Below are 21,789 nucleotides of genomic sequence, written 5' to 3' on the forward strand. Positions count from 1 at the left end.
AAACTCTAGCCTGCAGTTAACTCGTTGCTTCTGATTTTGAATTCGGAGTCTGCTACGTGCTTGTGAAAATTCTTGTCTTCCTGCCTTTGTACCTTTGTCTTCCTGTCTAGCCCTGTTACCTCTTGTTGGAACCTTTCCCCACGCCTTCTGCGTACCCGCTCCTGTCTTCTGTCTAAGCCCACCACGGAAATCCCCGTTTTGCCTCACTGCTATTTGTTACCGGACCGGACTTCGCCCAGGATTGCCTCTGTTTCATGATTTTCTCTTCGGAACTTTTGGTTATTTTCGACTTGGATTGTCTAACGGATTGCCTCTGCCTATCGATTTGATCAACCTGAACATTATCTCCCGCTGTGGATCCACCTGACCATTGCTCCTTAATTTCCAGACTGCCGGTACACCACTCCTCTCCATTCCCCGGTACGGACTAGAGACTGCCGTGGTACCATTAGGGGTGGAGGTAGGAGCGTCCTCGTTTCGTCTGGGATTGTACTGCCGACCCTTAGGCGTACGCGTGCCGGCGGGAATAGTTCCAAATCCCTGTACCTTGGCGGTCTTACTGGAGCATTGGTTGCCCATGGAATTCCTATCAACAACCCCATGGTAAGAGTGTCTGTCCTACTTTCATGTTTCTGTTCTTGGTGTCCCGGGTATAAGTATTAAGGATTGTTTTCTCTTATTTTTTGTGATAGCTATTTCTGTTCCTTCTGACATCTGCATAAAATGGCTGTCCTATAATCAACTGGTATACTGTCAGACATAAGGGAATCGACTGGTATACTGTCAGACGCGAGGGAATCTGCTGCCACGCGCCACCCGGGATCCATTCTTCCAAACAATAGATCCCTGGTGCTGGTATATTGTATATCCAGACACAGGGTTACATTGTAGGGTAGAATTCTTCGTCTACACTACGAGGGCAACGTAAGAAGGCGATCCTGACATAATCAGAAGCCTCACAAACACCCTCATGGACCCAAACGATGCTCTGACCCAGATCATGCAAATGGTTTCGATTTACGGGCGGATATGACTGCAGCTCATGCCGCTACCCAACAGCGCATCAATGAGATTCAGGCAGGAATGGTTACTACCGCCCCTCCTGTAGTCGACCCCACGGCCCCCTCAGGTTCAAGAATGGCTGGGTCTGGACAGGAATCAGGTCCTGTGATTATGACAGCTCAATTTCCTCTAGCTCAACCAGAAAGGTTCACTGGAGACCCTTGTACTTATCGTACCTTTCTGAATCAGTGTCGGCTGCATTTTTTATGTAGACCTACCTTGTTTCCTGATTCCAAAACCAAGGCGGCTTTTCTCTTGTCTCATCTTGGAGGGACTGCAGCGTCATGGGCTAACCCTTTACTCGAGCAGGGTAGTCCATTGTTGTTCGACTGTGATGCGTTGATTGCCGCAATGAGTCGGGTATTTGATACTCGATACAAGACCCAAGCAACGGATATTGAGCTGTTGAAGCTACACCAGGGCGAAACCCCGTTGTTGGCATACTTGGCCCGGTTTAATCAACTTGTGGCTGAAACGGGGTGGCCTGAGGATAAGAAGGCCTCTATGTTCTATCATGGATTATCCGACTCCTTAAAAGATACCTTGTCCACGGTACCTATTGTACCTACAAACTTTCCGGAACTCCTGGATATGGTTCTTCAGATTGACGCAAGGAGGGCCGAAAGGAAAGGAGAGAAAAGGACTTCTACACCCTTGGCTATGTTACCTCCAGTTCCGGTTCAGGGGGGACCGGAACCAATGCAGATTGGGGCTATCCGGGGTCCTTTAACTCCTGAAGAAAGAGAGGCCCGAAAGAAGAACAATCTTTGCTTCTATTGTGGTTCCTCTGAACATCTGTTAAAAAACTGCACTAAGAAGCCCAAGCGTCAGGGAAACGCCAAAGCCCGGCAGTAGAGGGAGTCACTCTGCCGAGCTCGCCGTTCCTTGACTCCATGACTAAGAGACCTTTCCTTGTTCCGATCCGTTGCGCTCTTGACTCGGACCAAGAATGGTTCATTAATGCGGTGTTGGATTCTGGAGCCACCAGTAATTATGTTGATGAGGCCTTTGCTACGAAACTAGGCATTCCAGTAGTTACCAAGTCCCAACCAGAAATGGTTAATACTGTGGATGGTTCGGTACTGCGTTCTGGCTTAGTTACGAAACAAACGGTGGATTTGGTGCTAACCACCTGCCAAGGTCATGAAGAGACTATTAGTTTCGATCTGATCGCTGCACCACAATATCGACTGATCTTGGGTCTACCTTGGCTGAGGCGTCACAATCCGGTGGTAGATTGGAACTCCGGGGAGTTGGAATTTGTGTCCGACTATTGTGAATCCTCATGTTTTTTATCAAATACCGAGTCTAAGAATCCATGCCGACCATTGATGCATGGCATTTCTACTATTGGAGCCATTGTTACTACAACATTACCCGAAGAATATGCTGCCTTTGGGGATGTATTTGATGCGAAAGGAGCAGAAAACCTCCCTCCTCATAGGCCATACGATTGTCCCATCGATCTGATTCCTGGGGCCAAAATACCTGTAGGTCGTATTTACTCATTGACGCAAAAGGAGGAAGGCATTCTAAAGGAATATATCGATAAATCCCTGAAAATTGGATTTATCCGTCACTCACGTTCACCGGCTGCTTCTCCAATGTTTTTTGTACCAAAAAAGGAAGGGGATCTTAGGCCCTGTATAGACTATCGTGCTCTTAACGCCATTACCATCAGAAATCAATATCCGATTCCCCTAATATCTGTCCTTCTTGATCAACTTGGCTCTTCTAAGATTTTCACCAAACTCGACCTACGAGGGGCTTACAATTTAGTCAGAATAAGGGAAGGAGACGAATGGAAAACGGCTTTTAAGACCAAGTATGGTCTTTTTGAATATTGTGTGATGCCCTTTGGGTTGTGTAATGCCCCGGCTACATTTCAACATTTTGTTAACGATATATTCAGAGATATGACTGATCGATTTCTTGTTCTGTATCTTGATGATATTCTCATATATTCAGACTCTTATGAAAACCATGTACAACATGTTAGTCAAGTCTTACAACGCTTAAGGGAGCATTCCCTATTTGCTAAACGAGAAAAATGCATATTCCATGTGAAATCTGTGGAATTCCTTGGGTATGATATAACAGACCAGGGAATACAGATGAGTAGAAACAAGGTAAAAGCAGTTCTGGATTGGCCGGTTCCAAAAGATCTAAAAACGTTACAATCGTTCTTGGGTTTTGCCAATTTTTACCGGCGCTTTGTCCGATCATTCTCCGAAATCGTCGTTCCATTGACGTCCTTGACTAGCAACAAGAAGGTTTTCGCTTGGAATCAAAACGCCCAAGGCGCGTTTGAATCCCTCAAGTTAGCTTTCACTACGGCCCCAGTGCTCCAGCATCCTAATCCACTTCAGCAGTTTGTGGTTGAGGCGGATGCTTCTGATATGGCAGTAGGAGCCGTTCTATCACAAGCGTGTCATGACTCTACGGCCTTACATCCTGTTGCTTACCACTCCAGGAAACTCTCTGTTCATGAACGGAATTATACTATCACTGAGCGAGAACTCTTGGCCGTAAAAGACGCGTTCACTGTCTGGAGGCATCATTTGCTTGGTACCCAGCTTCCTGTCCAGGTGTACACTGATCATCGCAATTTAGTTGCCATTCGCTCTGTGAAATGTACCACGGCCAGACTAGCCCGTTGGCATGAGTTCTTTTCTGCTTTTAATTTCACGATTACTTATCGCCCGGGTTCTTGTAACACCAAGGCAGACGCCCTATCACGTATTCCGGGAATCGATGTATCAAAACCGATTCCTACTCCAGTATTACTCCCTAGTCAGGTGGTTTGTGGTTGTACGGTTGATCCTACTTTAAGAGCTCTCCTGGAGAACTGGGTTAAGCAACATCCACTGGTCATTAGGGATGAGAATATCAGCGTCATGAATATGCTACCCTATCTACATGAAAAATTGTATCTTCCCACCGACGCAACTCGTTCCATGGCTTTGAATTGGTGCCATGATTCTAAATTTTCTGCTCATCCGGGAATTAGAAAAACCGTGGAATTACTAGAGAGATGGGCATGGTGGCCCACCATGAGGTCGGATACTGCCCAGTACATCAAGACCTGCGCTGTCTGTGCTCAGGGCAAATCATCTCACGTAAAACCCATGGGATTATTGCAGCCTTTGCCCGTTCCCAGGTTACCATGGACTATGATATCTATGGACTTCATTGTAGAGTTGCCTCCAATCAATGGCCAAAATACCATCTGGGTTGTTGTCGATTATTTGACGAAGTCTGCCTTGTTTATACCCTGTTCGGGTTTGCCTTCTGCCCCAGTTTTAGCTGACTTGTTTATTACCCATGTGTTTCGCCGTTTTGGTCTTCCTAGTATCATTGTCACGGATCGGGGGTCGCAATTTACTTCACGTTTCTGGAGGGCTATCACTACGTCTTTGGGCATAGAAGGCAGGTATTCCAGTGCATATCACCCTCAGACTGACGGGCAAACAGAGAGAGCCAATGCAACTTTGGAACAATACCTCCGTTGTCTTCTGCTCCATTATCAGGGTTCTTGGACATCTTGTTTGGCCATGGCCGAATTCGCATATAACAATTCTTTGCATACTACCACAGGGGTTACTCCGTTTTTTGCTCTTTATGGGCATCATCCACGTACCTTGCCATTGCCTTTATCTACCGGATCCAGTAACCCGGCTGCTAATTCCTGTGTCCGATCGCTTGCGGTTCTGCATACCCAAGTGAGACAACATCTGTTGGAGGCTCAAAGGCTTAGCAAACAACATGCGGATGTTCATCGATCGGCCTCTCCTGCTTACTCCCCAGGTATGCAGGTCTGGTTATCCACACGGAATTTGCGCTTACCTGGTCGTAGTTCTCTCATGCCTCGGTTCTCAGGCCCTTTCGTGGTATCTGGAGTAATAAACCCGGTGGCTGTCCGTTTACAGCTTCCCCCCACTTGGAAGATCCATCCTGTCTTCCACGTTTCGCTCCTGAAACCTGTTCAAGAGGGTTCAAGGTTAATAGCCCCGAAGCGTCCTCTGCCTGCTATTGGTTCAGACGAGTACGAGGTTCAGCAGATTATGGACTCCAAGGTTCGTCGAGGTGTCCGTCTCTTCCTTATCGATTGGAAGGGTTATGGTCCGGAAGATCGGACTTGGGAACCTTTGGAGAATATACACGCTCCGGACTGTTTGCAGGATTTTTGGGATTCCCGTAGAGGGAGGCGTTCTTTGAGGTGGGGTACTGTCAGGAATCGGCCCGGGAGCCGCAGGAGTCATAGGCGGGCTCTACCCCCGCAGTCTCGCAGTGAACGGGATCAAGATACATTGCTTCAGCGGTCGTTATCCATGAGGTTACCTCGCATTAAAGGTTTGATCCACGGCCACAAGAACCGATTACGATCTCGTCCTTCAGGGTTTTTGCGTTGGCGGTTACCGTGGAGATTAGGGCAGCCACGTCGACTCGCACCACGGCGGCCGCACGTACAGGTCATGTGATCACGATCTCATAAAACTCTAGCCTGCAGTTAACTCGTTGCTTCTGATTTTGAATTCGGAGTCTGCTACGTGCTTGTGAAAATTCTTGTCTTCCTGCCTTTGTACCTTTGTCTTCCTGTCTAGCCCTGTTACCTCTTGTTGGAACCTTTCCCCACGCCTTCTGCGTACCCGCTCCTGTCTTCTGTCTAAGCCCACCACGGAAATCCCCGTTTTGCCTCACTGCTATTTGTTACCGGACCGGACTTCGCCCAGGATTGCCTCTGTTTCATGATTTTCTCTTCGGAACTTTTGGTTATTTTCGACTTGGATTGTCTAACGGATTGCCTCTGCCTATCGATTTGATCAACCTGAACATTATCTCCCGCTGTGGATCCACCTGACCAGTGCTCCTTAATTTCCAGACTGCCGGTACACCACTCCTCTCCTTTCCCTGGTACGGACTAGAGACTGCCGTGGTACCATTAGGGGTGGAGGTAGGAGCGTCCTCGTTTCGTCGGGGATTGTACTGCCGACCCTTAGGCGTACGCGTGCCGGCGGGAATAGTTCAAAATCCCTGTACCTTGGCGGTCTTACTGGAGCATTCGTTGCCCATGGAATTCCTATCAACAACCCCATGGTAAGAGTGTCTGTCCTACTTTCATGTTTCTGTTCTTGGTGTCCCGGGTATAAGTATTAAGGATTGTTTTCTCTTATTTTTTGTGATAGCTATTTCTGTTCCTTCTGACATCTGCATAAAATGGATGTCCTATAATCAACTGGTATACTGTCAGACATAAGGGAATCGACTGGTATACTGTCAGACGCGAGGGAATCTGCTGCCACGCGCCACCCGGGATCCATTCTTCCAAACAATAGATCCCTGGTGCTGGTATATTGTATATCCAGACACAGGGTTACATTGTAGGGTAGAATTCTTCGTCTACACTACGAGGGCAACGTAAGAAGGCGATCCTGACACTGGTCGATAGGTTATTACAAAATCAAACTCAGCGAAGAACAATGCCCAACAGAGTTGGCGCGAAGATTGGGCCTTAGCTGTCTTTAGGTATTGCAAGTTTCGGTGATCGGTGATGACTGTAATGGTATGTCTGGCACCCAGCAGATAGTGCCGCCAAGCCTTGAAGGCGGACTTGATGGCTAACAGCTCCTTGTCGGTAATGGCATAGTTTAATTTGGGAGCCGAAAACTTTCTTGACCAAAATGCCACTGGGTGAAGCTGGCTAGTTTCGGGATCCTTTTGGGCGAGCACTGCTCCCATGGCTGAACTGGACGCATCCGTTTCCACTACGTATGGAAGCTCAGGGCGCGGGTGTCTTAATACAGGGGCAGATGTGAATTTTGCTTTTAACTCTTGGAAGGCGTTCTCGGCTTCTTCTGTCCACATAAAACGTTTATTCTTTCGCAATAGCGTTGTAATGGGATGTACAATGTGTGAGAAGTCCGGGATAAACCTGCGGTAGAAATTGGCAAAGCCAAGCATGCTTTGGACGCCTTTGACTGAGGTTGGCGAAGGCCAATTAAGAATTGCGTCCACCTTACGTGTATCCATCCTGATTCCTCTCGGGGTCAGAATAAATCCAAGGAATTCCACTTCCGTAGTGTGAAAGACGCACTTTTCCAGTTTAGCATATAATTTATGCTGGCGTAACTTCTCTAGGACTGCTCGGACGTGCTTTACATGATCAGATTCTGATAAGGAGTATACTAAGATATCGTCGATGTAAACGACCACACAAACATCGATAAGCTCTCGGAGGACAACATTCATGAAGAATTGGAAGGCTGCTGGTGCATTGCATAGCCCGAAAGGCATCACCTGGTACTCAAATAATCCGTACTTGGTGCGAAAAGCAGTCTTCCATTCATCGCCCTCTTTGACACGTACCAGATGATATGCCCCCCGAAGGTCTAGTTTAGTGTATATACAAGCGTCCTTCACCTGGTCTAGTAGTTCAGGGATTAAAGGCAATGGGTATCGATTCTTGATGGTTATCTGATTCAGAGCGCGGTAGTCTATACATGTTCTAAGGTCGCCTTCCTTTTCTGGTACGAAGAACAAAGCTGAAGATGCAGGGGACTTGGACGGGCGAATGAAACCATTAGCAAGGTACTGGTCAAGGTACTGGTGCAAGTGGAGATTTTCGGGTTCCGTAAGGGCATAGATTCTGCTGCAAGGTGGTTGTGCTCCCGGTACAAGATCTATTTGACAATCATACGATCTGTGAGGTGGTAAAGTGTTTGCCTGTTCCTTTTGGAAGACATCCTGAAAGTCTTGGTATTCAGCAGGTAATTGCATGGCAGCTGGGATTACTGGTGCCAGGACTGAGTTTAGCGTTTTCTTTGGGTAGCAGGTGTGAGCACATTCTGGGAAGGTTAGTCTCTTCTCTCGCCAATCAATACAGGGATTATGTTTTTCCAGCCAAGGTATTCCCAGTATCAGTTGGAACTGTGGAGCCTTGATCAAATCAAACACCATAACCTCTCGGTGCCCATCTTGACCCAGCAATGTCATCTCTGCAGTGGAATGAGTTACGGGCCCAGAGACAATTTCCGTTCCATCCACTGTGGTGACGACATCAGCAGTGGTCTTTCGGGTGACAGATAGATTCATCCTGGAAGCCAATTCACAGTCCAAATAGTTTCCTATGGCTCCACTATCAACGTATGCCTTAACCGCGTGCATGCGTGATGGCTGCTCTGGATCTACAAGGACCATGGGTATGGTGAAATGCGAGGTCAGAGTGTCCTTCTTTAAGCTCGGCAAGCGGACCTCTACACTTGCCGGGCTTGGTCGTTTCCCGAGTCAGGTTCCAAATGGTTTTTGTCTGCTGCTCCTATAGTTTTCTTGGGTGGTTTTACAGGGCAGTTCCGAAGAAAATGACCAGTAGTTCCGCAATAGAGACATAATTGCAGTTGCCGTCTTCTTTCTCTTTCCTTCTGCGTTAGGGGTCCTCCAACCCCCCGAGTTGCATAGGTTCTGGGGCATCTACTCCCTTGGAGCTTACGTGGGTTTTAATCAACACCCTATTCTCAAACTTGGTTCGGTCAGCTTTTCTGGTTTGAAGTCAGTGATCTAACTGGACCACTAAATCTATATATTCAGCACAGTCTTGAGGCGGGTTCACGATTTGGGCCAAAACATCTTTGAGTTCTCCTCGAAGCCCTCGATAGAATGATGTGATTCGCTTGGCTTCAGGCCATTCGGTTTCCACTACTAATCTGTTAAAGGTTGCAATGTAAGATAAAAGATCCTGATTACCTTGCCGTAAGGATAAAAGTTTGTTATCCAAAGCCTGTCCTTGGGAGTGTCGGGCGAATAGTCTTTCCATGCTTGTTCGAAAACCCTGGAAATCTCGAAGAATCGGGTCATCCTGATTGACTAGTGGAATGGACCAATCCGCCGCACTGCTGCTGAGATATGACAGCACAAAGGCCACCTTGGCCTGATCGTTCGGGAAGGCTCCAGGTCTACATAAAAAGTGCAAGCGGCATGGATTCATGAATATAGCAAACCTTTTTGGGTCTCCGGCAAAGCGGTCAGGCGGAGCCAAGGGAACGGCTCCAGGTAGATTTATCTGCACCGGGTTACTCAGTGGTACAGGAGCTGGATTTGCCCCGAGTCCTGGTAGAGGTGTTTGTCCAGCCTGGCTTTGCAATAATTGTCTGGCCAAATCATTGGTTCGTTCTTTTGATACTATCAGTTCTCTCCTGAGGGCATTAGTTTCTTGGCGGGCGGAATGCACTTCGGCCCTTAATTCCCCTAATAATTGGGCCAACTGATCCGTTTCCGAGATCTCCATGACGCCCAGGTGGGTATTTGTGGGTAGGCTTTGCGTTCTGTTACGCTCACCTGATTCCCACGGGGGCGTCGATCTGGACTGGCCTGGTGCCACGTAGAGCCGAGATGACTGACTGGACAGACCCACTTAACTTCGTTTGTTGGCTTGTATGAATATCTTTCTGCAAAGGAGAAAGGGGATTAACCTCCCGTAATTTGAGCGTTAACCCACCTTCCACTCCCTTTGTCTGCCCACTGACCACTCCTGATGTTCCCTCTTAATCTCACTTGATGGTTTGGAAAGATGAGCTCTCCATCCTGCATCGAGCGCAGGGGCGCGTAGACGACCAGTTACTTCACTGGCGTGGAGGAATTGGTGAGTTCCAGTATTGACTCTAGAATCCAATAGTTTGTAAGAGTTCAAATGTCTGATCTTCACTCTTTCCGATTCCTTGTAGGTTGCCGGTTTAACCACCACGAAGAGTCCAAATGGCAGTTGGTGAGAGTCAGGTAAGTCTATAGTGGTTTTCCCCTTAGGAGCCGGGGTACGGCGATGATGCAGAGTTAACTGCGCCGAGATGAGGTGAGTACCCCCCTGCGGTAAATCAGGTAAGTCTTTGGGGGGTAACTTGTAATGTCCAGTGGTTTCCCCTTAGGGGCCAGGGTGCGGCGGTGATGCAGAGTTAACTGCGCCGACCCGAGATGAGGTGAGTACCCCCCTGTGGTAATCCGGTAAGTCTTTGGGGGTAGCTTGTATTGCCCTTTTGCATTCCTTGCTCACCTGGCTTTTCTTGTCCCCTTAGATATCGGAGAGCGGTCTGGAAGTGCAGAGTTCGCGATCGAGTGAGGAAAGCTGCACTGGATGGTGAGTTCAGCGCGGCGCTGCGAGGTGCGTGGCGGCGCGCGTGCGATGACTTCTTCTTCAAGATCGACAGCGCGATGGATCAAGAATTCAGGTAAGGTTTCAAGTTTAAATCTCTTCTCCTTCTTTCTTTTCGTTTCCAGGTGGTCCAGGACTGAAGCGGGCGTGGCTGACGACTGGAAGCTGCTGAAAGCACGGTGAGCGTTACGCTGCTGAATGCAGAATAACGCGAAGCACGTGCAGCTGTCCGGGCATGGTTTAAATAGCCTTGGAAGAAGTCCCAGGTAAGTATTCTTCCACAGCCGCCACCCGAGTAGAAAGTAGTCCCTTAGGTAAAATAGTCCCTCCTAAGCCCCATTTGGCTTGTGGTTTCGTGCAGCATGGTGTGCACAAGGTAAGTATGCAGCATGATCTGCATTAGGTAGGTTTTCTGTAATGAGCCTGGCACCCATGGCGCCAGGACTGACTTTATCCTTATGAGCCTGGCGCCATAGGCACCAGGACTGCACCCAAACAGCCCCTAACTGGGGTTTTTGGGCATGCTCCAAATGGCATGATGCCTGCTTCCGGGGTTGCTGGGCCTGGTCTGGCTTCCCGGGGGCAGGCATCATGACAGCTGGACTGGGTCTTAGTGATTAGGCTCAACAGATAGCTTGGGGCGCTCTTGGTTAGACATTTGTGCGTCTGGGATAGGATTTTCAATGTAATGCGCTCCCATATCGGACGCCAGTGGATTTTGCGTTTGGCTGCTGAGATATGATCCCTTCTTGGAATGTTGAGGGCTGCTCTTATTGCATTATTTTCAATAGTTTGGAATTTTCTAATATTTTTGGTATTGGATACTGCAAATAGTGAATTACAATTGTCAATCCTGGATAGTATTAGCGCTTGGGCTAATGTGATGCAGTTATCCTTAGTCAGAAATTGCCTACTGGCATTAATCAGTTTGGCTGTGTAGGCTGCTGCCGATGCAATGGCATTGACCTGCCTGGTGATGGTGAGAGAGGAGTCTAGGTAAACTAGTATTTTAACCTCTTTGGAGGTGGGGATAGTGTTGCTGTCGATAATGAAGTCTTTGTATTCGTTAGAGAGGTTATTGATCTGAGGTTAGTTGCCAATGAACAGTATCTCAGTTTTGTCGTTGTTTAGGCACAATTCATTATGCGCCAACCAGGCCTCTATGATTAGGTAGATTTAATTTAGGTTGTTTGAGTCATGTGTATGATTGCCTGTGATAGACAGGAGTATCTGCATATCATCAACATAGGTATTGTAGGTGACTCTCATTTTGTCTAATAGGTCAAACAAAGGTTTGGTAAAGGCGTTGTAGCGGGTGGGAGGGACGCAGGACCCTTGGGGAACTCCGCTAGTGACTGGAGCCGGGTGAGCCGTAGCTGATGTGGAGAACACCCTCATGGTACGGTGGGACAGGAAAGATTGGACCCATTTTATGGCTTGGTCTGAGAAATGGGCGTCTGTGGCTAGGTGTCTGCACAGTATTGTATGGTTGACCAGGTCAAAGGCAGCAGACAGGTCTAGTAGTAGAAGTGCTGCCATGCTACCTTTGTCTTGTTTTTGTCCATTAGGATTTTTAAGTCCAGAAGTGCAGTTTCCGGTCCATTGCCAGGACAGAAGCGGGATTGTCTGAGGCCTAGGAGCTTGTGTGTTTCCAGCAATTGTTGTATTTGTAAGTGAAATGTACATACTGTATCCCTGGAGTGGAGCACACTATCCCCTGGTCAGTGAAAGATATGGTCATATTGAGCTTGCTCATCATATCCCTTCCCATTATGTTAACTTTTGTCTTGCCGGAGTTTAATAGTGACATGGAAAGGTCATGTTCTCCCATAGTGATAAGCAAGTTGTCAGTGAAAGGAACCAAATGTGTAGCCCCAGAAACACCCTAGGCATTCATAGCAATGCATGACATTGGCTGTTTCCCCTCACTAACACAGGACCTAGTCGCCCCCGTATCTACAAGGAAGAAAAATGTTTTGTTGTCCAACCCGTGGTTTCTCTTGGTGGTTCGGTGTAACAGATAGAATTGAACACATCAACTCAGTCTGTGGGCTGTCCTATTGTGAGTATAGGTTCACCCCAGTCCCAGTGAAAGGGTTCTCTCCCACTGCTGTCACACTCCCTATTCTGGGTTTACGTGTGTGTCGTCCTGCACTCACGTTCCATGTTACCATGGTGTTCTGTTGTACCAGTGCTTGCAGTTGCATCTGTGTTTGCTATGTTTGCGTAGGGACTTGTGCTTGTACCGGTGGTTGTTGTACTTGCATTGGTGCTTGTTGTGCAGGTTGTATTTGTGGCGCATTTGCCTGATACTGTGAGTGATCTTGGGCATAATATTCAGGTGGCTCTGCACTTTATGGTGGGGGATATGCTGTCCTTCCTCTTGGATTCTGCCAATTCTGTTGCATCCTTCTCCTGCTTCTGCATACTCGAGAGATGTGCCCTGTTTTTCCACATGTCCAACACTGTTGAGGTGGTCCTCCGAATCCAGGCTGTCCACCATTAAACTCTCCTTGTTGTGGAGCTTAAAATCCAACACCTCCGCCTCTGGGTGCACCCCCTCTCCCTCGTGGCCAATAATTGTATTCTCCCCTTCCTGTGACATTCACCCCAGCTATTGGTTGCACCTGCTGTGTGTCTTGTGTAACCACTCCCTCTCAACTCGTCAACACGGTTCTTTTCACTGAAAATTTTGACTAACTTTCTGAACTAACTTGGCTTCCTCCAACTCTCTTTCCTCAAGTTTCTTTCTGGCTTTCTCCTGCAAAATTCGACAATGGTGAACTATAGTTAACTGGATCTCCGGCTATGGTTTCACTTCCATTCCCACACATATTTTCTATTGTCTTTTCGCTGGCTCGGGTACTCCTGACACAACATGTGATCAAAAATAAATACTGTTTTATCTCACAGTTTGCTCGTCTCAAAGCTCCATCTCTCTTGAATATAAGCAACTGGGTCTTTGTCATCACACATTTTGCGTGTCATAATTGCACTCATGTCTGATGTATTGGGATATTGCACTCTGAGTGCTCCCTACACGTCTGCTCTACAGCTATTAAACAGTGCTCCGTCATGAGCTGTGCTCTGAGCTGCCAGCCCGGGATACCCTGCCTGTTTCCAAATGTTCCAAATGCTTTCAGCTCTCTCCCCAATAGTGGCAGCAAGCAGGATTTTTATGTAAACCACTGCTAATGTCATCCCTGCCGTCATTATCTCTAACTCATAGATCCATATACCCGCTCCCAATGTCAAAGTTGCCAATTTACACCTCAAATGATCTTTGTTGATTTGCGGCCATGTTATAGATTGTGGTCATCCTCATCCATCCACCTTTTGCAACTATGGTAACTGCGTACCCTCCATAGTTTGTTCACCCGCAGTCGGTCCCTGTTGCTTTGGTATGCACCTGTGGCATCAGCTTTCTTCCGTCCTGGTAATGTCCTTAACCTACTCACATATGGGTTAGTCTCGTCCAAACTACGCGATCACCCCTTTGGACATTTGGGGTATGGCATAGGTTCTGGCTTTTTCCTTTCTGGTTCTTCCAAATCAGACCAGGCTATCTCTTTCCCTGGGCATAAGCTTCTGGAGATGACATGTGCAGCCCCTTCCCCATCCTCATTTTGACTTTCCTGTTTTTTCTCATCTGAAAACCTTGTGTTCCCACTTCCACCACTTTCTTCGTCTTGTCTGTCCTCAAAATCTATTTTCCTCAAGGAGAGCGTCCTATCTAGTCTACTCATTCCTTCCTCCAGTTCACTCTCTTCCCCCTTTTCAGGGACGGTGCTATACCTTTCTTCACACTGTGAGTCTTGTCTATCTTGCTCCAATACAAATTACCAATCCTTCTTCGTATAGCCTCTGCCTCATCTTCATCTGGAAGGGTACAATTTTTAATGATATCCTCCATTTCCCTAGTATGTCTCTCTAAGCTCCTCTCTCTTTTCCTTTGCTCCCGGTCCGGTCCTGATCTCTCTTTTTCTCTTGGAGCATGCACCCTCAAAGGATCTCATTAATCCCCTTTTGCCATTTTTCTCTGCTCAATCTCAGCTCTCTTTCTATTTCTTTGTCTTTTTCTTCCTCAATTTTTCCTTTGTTTCCCGCTTTCTTCCTTCGTTTCCTCATTCTTTCCATTTCTCCCTTTTGCCACCTTATTCTTTCCCTTTCCTCTCTCTCGCTCCTTTTCTTGCTTTTGTTTTCTTATTCTGTCTCTTCCTTGTCTTTCTTTTGCGTCTTCTCCTTCTCTCTGCCTGCTTCACATTTCCTTTCATGTTCTTCCTTGTTCTTCCTCTTCCTCAATTATTCTGGCCCATTTGCTTTCTTCCTCCTCCTGCTTCCTTTTCTGTCATTCCTTTTCTTCCTGTTTTCTTTCATCTTCCTCTCCATTTACCTGGCTTTCGCTAACTTCCCTTTCTCTATCTTTAGCATCGTTCATATTTCTGCTGTCCGATCTAAGCAATATCTGTCCTGTCACCCACTTGTTTGGAGTGATCGCTGTCTCTTCCTTATTGCTCTACCTGCCTTGTTGTCTTTGGATCTCTCTGTTAGCGTCGCCTGCAGCGCTCATTATACTCACTGCGCATAGATGCTGACTTTTGTTAATTTAACTTGGCTCCATTTGTAGCATCTTCACTGCTGTAAGTGGGGGCGCATATACAGGATTAGTGTATTCTGCTTCTGCATTCAATTCTTTCAATGGGTAGAATCCCTGCCCTTCGTCTGGCGGATCGATGCTCTAGGGAGGAGGAGGAGGAGCCAAGGTCACTGTGCCCCCTTCATGCTGAGTAAGCATCCACTCCCTCGCAGGTGGACCTTCCACCTTGTCCTCAAACATCTTCCATACTTCTAAAAGTGCCAATCTTTTTTGTAATTCTCTCCCTTTGTGTACGGCATGTACATATGTCGTTATGTGTTGCAGCACTGATTTCAAAAGGACCCCTCATGGGGCCAGGTCATAAACATTTTGCCCGCTGTGCCAAGAATCCACTCAGAGTAGTACTTACATATTTTAGTTTTCTACCTCGGCAGTGACTTACATAAATGCATAAGGGGAGTGTCTCCTCCCATGATGGCACGTCACGCTCTTGACTGCCGATACTTATTTTAATAAACCTTCAAACTTGCTATCTAGTCACTCATCCTTCACAATCTCCTGTCAACAATACTTCCCTCTATTTTCAACACTTTCTACACCTCTTTCTAAGCCTCTCGGCTACAACAACCTTTTGGACAAGCACCACAAGACCGCCCACGCTCAGGACCACACCCTTTGGGTCCAAACTACAATTCCATGTGGTCTACAATGTAAACCAATATACACAAAGCCTTGTTTTTCACTGTCACGCCTCAGCACCGTTCCACACTAAGACCCCGTGCTTATACTTACCCCAGGTCCGACAGCGGAAAGGGACATTTGGCAAGACTATTGCGCTTCGCCGTTCCGTTCGGTATTCTGTGGCGCCATTCTTAATGAAGTGGAGAATGCCCTGGAGGCTTACGACTACCGCATCAGCCAGACGGTCTTCGAACTACGGCTCCCATGAAACCTAGGGAATCCGTAGTCCATGACATCACGATTGCCTCCCTCATTCTGCTCCACCTCCTCATTGATTTAAGCGGCTGTAACCCGGAGGACGCTGCTTCTGTTTGAAAGTTACAGCCGGCGTTGAAGTTCCGTCTTATCGCCTTGTTCCTGAAGCTTATTTGTATCGTTGTATGTTCCTTCATACCACGCTCCGTGTATCGAACCCTTTTCTGAAACCAAGGACTGCTTGCCTGCTGATTCTGTTCACTTATTGCTCGCCCGTGTACCGACTTGAGGATTGCTGTAAGGACTGCCTGCCTGCTGATTCTGTTCACTTATTGCTCGCCCGTGTACCGACTTGAGGATTGTTGTAAGGACTGCCTACCTGGTTCCACCCTTTAAGTGCACCTTGGGACGCCTTGCAGTTGTGCACCCACCCGGATCTAGTGCGTCCCTCGTTCCGCCCGGGAAAAGCTACCCAACTAACATTTCCCCGTTTATTATTTTACACTGTCGTTGTGTTCTGCATCCTGGAGTATAAGGGAACTTCGACTTCCTAGGGTAAGACCTTCAGTGCCCTTAATTTTGTTCTCCTTGTTATCTACACCTCTTAGGTTGTTTTCTAAATCCTTGTCTAGAACTCCAGGGGGGACCAGGGCGTTGTGGGTTCAGGACACAGGGACGGGGTTGTTCCGGTATTATTCTGTCTTATCTCCGCTTAGTGGTACTACTGTTATTTCAAGTGATTAATCGTGTGTTGTTTCTTGCAGCTGGGTCCGTGGCGGCGTGTTTCTCCCCGCTCTTTCGGGTGATCGGTCCCTCTGTCTGGTACAATAATCAGCAGTGGGTCATATCATCAGGAAGGTCGTTTTTTCCCTCATAGAGAGGAGGCTCGGGTGGAGGCTCCAACCCGAGCTCTTCAATCAAAGCACCGTCTCACCGGTTTGGCCTCCTGTCTTGTCCACTCCCGTTCGGTGAGTAACAGAAACAGAAGCCATGGAAGAGACGGACCCTTTGGTTGCTCTGGTCCGTTTGGTATCCGACTTACGGTCGGACATGACGGCAGCACATGATGCCTTGCACCACCGAATTGATGGTTTACAACACTTCCCCCCTCCACATACACTGGGGATAGACACGTCTGGTGCCACTGCTTCTGGTTCCGGTGTCTCTTCGGCTTCCACGACGGGATTCACGGCAGCCCCTGTTCTCATGGCTACACAGTTTCCATTGGCCCCGCCGGAACGCTTCACTGGCAATCCAAAGCATTATCGGACGTTCATTAATCAATGCAAACTGCACTTCCTTTGCCGCCCTGCAGCCTTTCCCAATCCGACCACGAAGGCGGCTTTTGTCCTCTCGCATCTAGGAGGGACGGCTGCAGCCTGGGCCAATCCGTTACTCGAGTCAAATAGCTTTGTCTTGTATGACTGTGATGCTCTCATCACTGCTATGAATAGGGTTTTCGATACCCGTTATAAATCCCAAGCTACAGACTTAGAGTTCCTGAACTTACGTCAGGGTACTTCTTCTCTGTTCACTTATCTTACCAGGTTCAATCAACTCGCAGCCGAGACTGACTGGCCCGAGGAGAAGAAGTCAGCAGTGTTCTATAAAGGGCTGTCTGAAGAGCTGAAGGACACCCTAGCCACAGTACCAGTAGTCCCTATCGTATTCGGTGAACTTCTGGACTTGGTACTACAGATTGACGCCAGAAAAACTGAACGGAAAGGAGAACGTAAGTCTACCACACCAATGCCCCCTCCCTTGGATTCTGTTAGTCTTCCTTCCTCTGTTCCGGAACCCATGCAGGTGGGGGCCGTCCGAGGTCCTTTAACACCTGCACAAAGGGAGCACCGGCGATCACATAATTTATGTATGTATTGTGGATCGGCCGAACACTTGCTAAGCGATTGTCCAAAAAGACCCAACAAAAAGGCGGGAAACGCCAGAACCCGGCGATAGATGGAGTCCCTACGCCGGGGGTACACTCTTTGGACTCTCACGAGGTCGCTTTTGCCCCAGTCAATCTGCCGGTAGTCTTTACCATGACTCCTGGCGCTTCATTCACATCCCTCGCCATTATTGATTCCGGGGCCACCGGTAATTATATGGACTACGATTATGCTGTAAAAAACAACGTACCAGTTCTGCCCAAAACTCAACCCGAAACAGTACATGCAGTTGACGGTACGTCCTTGATTTCCGGTCTGGTTACCCAGAACACGTCCCTGCTCCGGATGCAGACAGAAGAAGGACATGTGGAGACCTTATCGTTTGATTTGATCAAAGCTCCTCAGTTTCGGGTCATATTGGGAATCCCTTGGTTACGACACCATAACCCCGCTATCGACTGGGCAAACAGGGTGGTTCAGTTTCCTTCCTCCGTGTGCAATGAAAAATGTTTTCAGAACACCAGTGTGTATCCAGAATCATCCTCTCAGGCGTTGGTAGCGTCCATGTCAGTCATCGGGGCCGTTTCTACCTCTACGCACATTCCTTCGGAATACCTCTCCTTTCGGGATGTGTTTGATAAAGGGGGGCGGATCGTTTACCACCTCACAGACCGTATGACTGCCCTATTGATCTGGTTCCGGGATCTAAAATCCCGGTTGGGAGAGTATATTCTCTTACCATACCCGAGGACAAGGTACTAAAGGAATACATCGACAAATCTTTGGTTACAGGGTTTATTAGACCCTCTAAGTCTCCGGCAGCGTCTCCCCTCTTTTTTGTCCCTAAGAAAGAGGGAGACCTTCGTCCTTGTGTTGATTATAGAGCATTGAATGCTATTACAATAAAAAATCAGTACCCCCTTCCACTGATTTCGGTCCTTTTGGATCAACTTGGTTCTTCTGTTATCTTTACCAAATTGGATCTCCAGGGCGCCTATAATCTCGTCAGAATGCGTGAAGGGGACGAGTGGAAAACGGCGTTTAAAACCCGGTATGGACTGTTCGAGTATCTAGTGATGCCCTTCGGACTCTGTAATGCTCCGGCCACTTTTCAGGCCTTTATGAATGACATCTTTCATGACTGTCTGGACCAGTTTGTTGTTGTTTACCTGGACGACATCCTAATATACTCATCCTCTAGCGAGCAACACACTGAACATGTACGCCTTGTATTACAACGACTTAGGGAAAACAACCTTTTCGTCAAGGCGGAGAAGTGTGTATTCAGCTCTACTGAGGTCGAATTTCTCGGTTATGACCTAACCAATCAGGGCATCAGAATGAGTCGTTCCAAAGTTAAGGCGGTACTTGAATGGCCTGTCCCTGCCTCAACCAAAGCCTTGCAGTCCTTTCTAGGGTTTGCAAATTTCTACAGGCGTTTTATCCACTCGTTTTCGTCCATCTCAGCTCCTCTCACTGCTCTGACAAGCTCTAAGAAAACATTTTGATGGAACGAGGAAGCACAGAACGCCTTTGAGGCTTTGAAAGCTGCGTTCTCCACCGCTCCAGTGTTACAACATTCCAATCCTCACTTACCCTTTCTAGTGGAGGCGGATGCTTCTGGTTCCGCCATTGGGGCGATACTGTCTCAGCGTTGTCCTGACTTAGGGGAGGTCCATCCAGTCGCATATTATTCCAGAAAACTGACCCAATATGAACGCAACTACCCCATCACTGAAAGAGAACTCTTGGCCATTAAGGATGCCTTCTCGGAATGGAGGCACCATTTACTGGGTGCACGTCATTTGGTCACAGTCTTCTCTGACCATCGAAGTCTCCTGGCGTTTAAATCAATGAAATGCCTCACCGCTCGGCAGGCCCGCTGGCATCTCTTCTTTTCCCAGTTCAACTTCACCATCACCTTCCGACCGGCCCGGCTCAATACATGTGCCGACGCATTGTCGCGTCTGGATCACAACCCGGGCAGTTCTGCATCAGACCGTTCTCTATTGTTACCTTGTAGAGTGGTTTGTGGCTGCACACCCCAGCCTTCACTTCGTTCCCTGGTCTCGGAATGGGTTTCCTCACATGCAGAGGAATGCTTGGCCCTCAATCTCGATGTTGTACAGGGATTGCCATACATTCAGGGTCGCTTATACTTGCCACCTGGTGAAGCACGTCTCCGCGCCCTGGAATGGTCTCATGACTCATTGATAGCGGCCCACCCGGGTCAACAAAAAACTCTGGACTCTTTGCGTCGTTGGGCATGGTGGCCCTCTATGTCCAGGGATGTGGTTGACTATCTGGCCGCTTGTTCTCTGTGCGCCCAATGCAAAATCTCACGGTCCAAACCAGTGGGTTTATTGCAACCGCTTCCGGTGCCGCACAAGCCGTGGTATATGATCTCCATGGACTTCATAGTGGAATTACCTCCGGTGGACGGATTTGATACAGTCTGGGTCGTTATTGACTATTTCACCAAAATGGCACTCTTTATTCCTTGTAAGGGTCTGCCTTCAGCTCCAGCGTTGGCATCTTTGTTCCTCAAGAATATCTTCCGATTCTTTGGCCTACCATCCATCTTGGTGTCGGATCGCGGCCCACAGTTTACCTCGCGTTTTTGGAGAGCCTTAACTGCTTCTTTACACATTGACGATCGGTACAGCACTGCCTATCACCCCCAGACAGATGGGCAGACTGAGAGAGCCAACGCTACTTTAGAACAGTTCCTCCGTTGTCTGTGCCTACGCTTTCAGTCTTCCTGGTTATCAATGTTGTTGCCCGCTGAATTTGCCTATAATAACTCTTTGCACTCGGCTTCTGGGGTGTCACCTTTCTACGCCATGTATGGGCAGCATCCGCGATCTTTGCCTTTGGACCCTTCTGTTCCCTTGGACAATCCAGCAGCCCAGGCGTGCGTTCGGGATATCAAGTCCATCCACACGGCAGTTCGTTTGCATCTCCTTGCTGCCCAGAATAGGGCCAAGAAATATGCTGACCGGCATCGGAGTCCTGCCCCCACATACAAAGTGGGCATGAAGGTCTGGTTGTCGACACGCAACCTGAAAATCCCTGGTAAACGCATGCTTTTGCCCAAATATGTGGGTCCCTATTCTATCATTGATATGATTAGTCCTGTGGCAGTACGGCTTTCTCTACCCGCCTCATGGAAATTACATCCGGTTTTTCATGTATGCCTTCTGAAGCCCTGTCCTCCTGCTACTCGCTTGCCACTCCGTCCTTCTCCCGTCCGGGTACAGGGCGAGGTTGAATACGAAGTGGCGGATATCTTGGACTTTCGGCTACGCAGGGGTCGCCCGTTCTACCTAGTTGACTGGAAGGGCTACGGTCCTGAAGACAGGTCTTGGGAACCGCTGCATAATATACACTGTCCTAAGCTCCTGCGCTCCTTCCATGCGCGCAGGGGGTTGGTGCCGCCTTTGGGGGTGGATGCTGTCACGCCTCGGCACCGTTCCACACTAAGACCCCGTGCTTTATACTTACCCCAGGTCCGACAGCGGAAAGGGACATTTGGCAAGACTATTGCGCTTCGCCGTTCCGTTCGGTATTCTGTGGCGCCATTCTTAATGAAGTGGAGAATGCCCTGGAGGCTTACGACTACCGCATCAGCCAGACGGTCTTCGAACTACGGCTCCCATGAAACCTAGGGAATCCGTAGTCGATGACATCACGATTGCCTCCCTCATTCTGCTCCACCTCCTCATTGATTTAAGCGGCTGTAACCCGGAGGACGCTGCTTCTGTTTGAAAGTTACAGCCGGCGTTGAAGTTCCGTCTTATCGCCTTGTTCCTGAAGCTTATTTGTATCGTTGTATGTTCCTTCATACCACGCTCCGTGTATCGAACCCTTTTCTGAAACCAAGGACTGCTTGCCTGCTGATTCTGTTCACTTATTGCTCGCCCGTGTACCGACTTGAGGATTGCTGTAAGGACTGCCTGCCTGCTGATTCTGTTCACTTATTGCTCGCCCGTGTACCGACTTGAGGATTGTTGTAAGGACTGCCTACCTGGTTCCACCCTTTAAGTGCACCTTGGGACGCCTTGCAGTTGTGCACCCACCCGGATCTAGTGCGTCCCTCGTTCCGCCCGGGAAAAGCTACCCAACTAACATTTCCCCGTTTATTATTTTACACTGTCGTTGTGTTC

The sequence above is a fragment of the Ambystoma mexicanum genome, chromosome 6q (assembly GCF_040938575.1).
Source record: "Ambystoma mexicanum isolate Mex_15411 chromosome 6q, UKY_AmexF1_1, whole genome shotgun sequence".
In the NCBI taxonomy this organism is placed as follows: domain Eukaryota; kingdom Metazoa; phylum Chordata; class Amphibia; order Caudata; family Ambystomatidae; genus Ambystoma; species Ambystoma mexicanum.